This window comes from Antechinus flavipes, chromosome 2 (genome assembly GCF_016432865.1).
Source record: "Antechinus flavipes isolate AdamAnt ecotype Samford, QLD, Australia chromosome 2, AdamAnt_v2, whole genome shotgun sequence".
NCBI classification, from domain to species: domain Eukaryota; kingdom Metazoa; phylum Chordata; class Mammalia; order Dasyuromorphia; family Dasyuridae; genus Antechinus; species Antechinus flavipes.
Window position 1 is genome coordinate 430430620 of NC_067399.1, and position 4954 is coordinate 430435573.

The 4954-nt window shown below is 37.6% G+C and overlaps 1 long non-coding RNA gene across 1 annotated transcript; it reads right to left on the reverse strand.

Moving 5' to 3' along the window:
* Positions 1-494: 494 nt before the first annotated feature.
* LOC127550227 (uncharacterized) lies at positions 495-4552 on the reverse strand. The gene is made up of 2 exons (XR_007950797.1): positions 4476-4552; positions 495-2994 (listed from the first exon to the last, which is right to left on the reverse strand). It is a non-coding gene; the product is annotated as an uncharacterized LOC127550227 (long non-coding RNA).
* Positions 4553-4954: the final 402 nt, after the last annotated feature.

Here is a 4954-nt window from a genome sequence, read left to right on the forward strand (position 1 = left end):
CTTAAATGAGCAAATGATTGAATATTGGCCTTCTTGGATGACTAACATACTGGTGAACATACAAAGTTTAAATCCAGACTCAAGACACTTAATAACTATGACCCTAGAAAAGTCATGACTTGTCAGCCTTAGTTTCCTCATTTATAAAATAAGGTAGTAAGAGCACCTACTACTCAGAGTTATTGTTAGGATTAAATGAGGTATTATATGTAAAGTACTTTGCAAACCTTAAAGTTTTATATGGCTAGTTATTATTACATGTTAATTCCCATATATGCATTTGAAGACTTCCAGGCACCTTTTCAAATTTGGGCTCTAAATTTTCTTTAACAGTCCCTCTAGGTAGCCCAGCTTATCAATGTGTTTTCTAGAATATCTTAGAATGTACATACTTTCATAGAAGATTCTTTCATTCAGAGCCTTTGAGGAAAGGAAGAAATCTAGCATCCCCCAGTAGTTCCAAAATCCCAAGCATTTAAAAAAACAGGACACAATTCAAGAGGTCAGCAATTTATTCTCATTGTGGCACGTAATTCTCACACAAGAGAGTAGGAAAGGAAAGTTCAAAGGAAAGATGCCCTTCCCATTTTTCCCCTGGAGAATGGTTCCTGAAGCAGCTTTTCCACATTCTTCCCTGGGGACAGGGTCTAAATCATACTTTCCCACCCTCCCTCTGGAGGATGGTGTGTGAAATAGGTTTTCTCATCATCCTCAGAGTTCCTCACCCCTTGGAGAAGGTCGTGAAAGCTTTTGTGACATGTGCTACATGGAACAAGTGAGGTTCCCACAGTGCTAAGAAAAACAAATGGGCAACATGGAAAGGATACTGGATTTGGAGTGAGAATGGAATTTGAACCTTGGTTCTCCTACTTACTTATGGAACTTTATATAAGTTACTTCTATAAATAATCTTATAAAATTATTATTATTATTATTATTATTATTATCTCATAAAAATAGCTACTATGGATAGCAAACAAGGAGACCTAGATACATATAATGAAAATGAGGGTCTTATGCCTGGTTTTACTGCAACCAGCAGTGTATTTTGGAGCAGTTATCTGAAATTAAGACAAGGATAAAATTCCTGTCTTGTATCATGGAGATGTAAGGGTTGAATTATAGAATCTCCAAACTGGAAATGAGCTTCATAGGTCATTGAGTCAAAACTGGATCTTAGAAGGATCTTCTTCTACACCATCCCCAACCTGAAACAATCCATTCAACTACTGAAATACTCTGACTTTTGAGCCTTCTATTTTCCTTCTATTGAGCCAAAAGCTACTTTTCTGCAACTTCCTCCTATGGCTGGAGAACTAGAACAAAGCTATTGCCTTTTCCCATAATTGCCCTTCAAATATATGGAAACAATAAGCACAGAACTTGCTAAGTTTTCTCTTCTTTGGCTTAACAATCTCTAGATGATTCATTCAATCCTCATATGACATGACTTCTAGTTTTTTCACCATATTGGTGGCCTTCCATTTAATTATTAGAATGATACTGGAGCCTGTTTCCTATCTGTAAAATCAGGTGATAATATCTGCTCTATTATCTTTCCAAGATTCCTATGAGGAAAGGTTCTTGGAAATCATAAGGCTCCATGTCTATGGATATATAAGCATAGAATCACAATATTAAAGCTAGAAGGGGTCTTAAAGGTCATTTAGTTAAACATTAAACTGCCTAACTTTATAAATAAGAAAATTTAATCCCAGAGAAGTAATTCACCAAATTACACAAATAATAAGTATTGGAGCTAGAATTCAAAACCAGATCTTCTGACTCCAAATGCAGTGTCCCTTCTCCTGTGCTCTGCTAAAAAGTTTGGGGCTGTCTTATTTTCAAGGACAAGTTTCTAAACTCCTTACCTCCATTCTCTGGCTCCATTGATTCATCTTATAGTCTTCTCTAAAAAGACTCTTGTGTTATCAACTCAGACACTGGTTTTTGAAACTTCTTCCTGCATGGGATGCTGAAGGAGACATGGTCCAGCTGTTAAGCCATGACCTCAAGAACAGTATTTCCAGGAATCCCCATCTTAGCACCTAAGGGATTCCTGGGAAAACTGGACCGTGAGGACAAGGTTGGGAGAGTATGGTCTGAAGACCAGAAGATTGACAGAAACATTGATCCATTCATTCCCTGTAGGTTGTGCTGCTGTTGTCTTCTATTTCTTGAAAGTTTGGCAATACTTGGGTATTAACAGGAGGCTCTCTGCATTCTAGAGTGATCATTCACCACAGAGCATCCTGGAATAACCACCAGTCTTGGGAAATCAAGATAGTATAAGGCTGAGATGGTGAAAGAAATTGGGGCTGCTGTTGCTTAGTAGGAAATGGAAAGGGAAAGATTCTTTCTCTGTTTCTTATCATTGTGAGGATCTCTAGAAAGAGTATAATTAAATAAAATTTCATGGGAATATCTAAAAGTGTAAGGAAGTAGGAAAAGTATTAGTATTTATTAAAAGAGATGGATTTAAAGTAGAGCTCCATTGAATGACTGACTAAACAAACTATCATGTGCATGTAATGAAATATAAATATCCTATACAAAATGATGAACATGAATGCAGAGAAAGAATGAAATATACATGAAAGTGAAATAAGCAGAATTAGAAAAATAATATACACAATGTACAATTCAAAACAATATGTGTCAAGAACAACAATGAAAATTGAATGCTCTATTATGATAATGATTTTTAATCTCTTTTTCCAAAATAAAAGCTATGAGAAAGCACCTTTCTTCTTTGAAGAAATGGGAAGCTCTAGGTGTGGTACAGTTCACATAATACTGGACTTGATTGATGGCTGATTAGGTTTACTGAATCATTTTTCCCTTCCTTTTTTTTCCCTTTGTTACATGGGATAGTTCTTTGAGAAGCAGAGGAAAGAGGATATTTGGGGATTCACAAATGACCAGTTTTATGAGGAATTTTCCAGGTGGAGTTCCAGAAGCTGTAGCTTTGACCATCAGAGTCCCTCTCCCTACCTGTAGGGACATAATTCACAAAGGATATCTCTCTTATTCTGGCTTAAAGTTTTCACTTTGCCAGAGATACTGGACATCGATACCTGAATATTATTCCTGTACTTCAAACTCAACACCAACATTATCAAAATCATCTTCTTCATCAGACTGGTTCCTCCATCTGATATTCTTATTTTTTCAATAGTAGCAAACCTTCCTGATCTCTCCCTCCATCTTTCTTAAGATCTCCAAATCTATTTTGTCTATGGCAAGGAGGAAAAGAGAATTGCTAATTAGTCAGTCCCTAAATTAATTCTGTTAGTTTTCTTCCATAATGTTTCTCACATTTTTCTCCAGGGCCAATCTAAGGTCAAAACTTCTCACCTACATTAATAAATTGGCCTCCATATTGGCCTCCCTCCTTCCAGTGCCTCTTCCTTCAATCCATTCTATATACATTCATCAAGAGACCATCACAAAACCCAGACCACTAGGCCACTCTCTTGCTCAGAAATCTTCAATGGTACCCCGTTGTATAAAGTCAGTATTTATTGGACAAATAAAAAAAAATCTAAACTCCTTAGTTTAGGATTTAAGCATTTCTGATATCTGACCTCCTTTACCTTTCGAATCTGTACTCTCCTATGCTGCACTGATTTGGAATGATTTTTCATTATTCCTTAAGCAGGCCTTTACTCAACCCACTTTGATGCATTTGCACAATTCCTTTTCTTAGCATGCAAAGTCCTCTCCATTCATTTCAGACTATAGAATATCTGGCATCTTTCAGGGAAAAATTCAAATAATACTTCCCCCATGAAGTCCCCAGAAGGAACTGGTCTTTGCCTCTTTTGAATGTGATGTTTATGTCTGAAGACATTTACATAATGGGATAGAGACTGGACTTGTGATTTCATTGATAAAGACAAGGTATAATAGGTCAGCACCTTTTCTGTAATTGATAGTAATAAAGAGCTGCCTAGATTACCAAGCGCTGTCTAAACATGTAGCTAATATTTCAGACACTGGATGTTCCTATCTCTATCCTTACCCACTGTCTCTTCATGCAGTATCCACATACTAATCTATATGATAGCTATTTTCCTCACTAATTCTACTAAAATGCAAGTTTTTGGGGAACAAAGATGACTCATCTCTGTTCCCCCAACAGCTCCAAACACAGTGCCTCACACCTATAGGCCTCTGGCTTTGGCAACATTTGTAGAAAGGTTGAACATATTAACAATAGAATGAATAGGAAGAATCATCTTATGTGTTTAATGTCCAGAAGAAGCCCCAAAAGTTTTGAATCAGTCATTTTCTCAGGTCCTAAATTGTGTTCTGGGTTATGTTGGTAGGGCTGCATTCAGGATAGACTTCACTCAAAAAGTTATGGACATAAGGAACAGGAGAGCTGTCTCACATTGCCAGTTCTAAAATGAGATGTGCACCCAAGTCTTTGTTCTACTCTCCCTATCCCTCTCTCCCTAGCCCCTACTTACCCAGGTTGGCTTGTTGGCCTTAGAGACAGAAGCTTCCAGTGAGACAACTTCTTTCTGTCAAGCTGGACAGTTCCTCCCTTCCCGAGCTACAGTGCTTCATCTCAGACTCACAACTGACCAGAGATGCAGCACTGCACCTCGGGCTGGGAGACAAACGAGGGGAAGGAGATCAGGATGCACCAGATGGGTGAGTCCATTCCAAAAGACCCTTGTAGACACCAGAAAGAGGAAATATGGAGAAAGTAGAGAAATACAAACATATGATGTGAAAAAAAACTTTCATGAGACAGGGCTCATGATTACCCTTTTCTGACCCCACTGTACTTTCTGTCTACACTCTCAAGCGCTATGTAATAGTTGTTAATAATCCAATTTTGTACCAATGTATACATGATGCAGATAGGACGGTATCATATGCAAATAAGAAGATATCATAGAACAGTAGAGCTAGAATAGTCCCTGGAGGTCAACTAATCCAA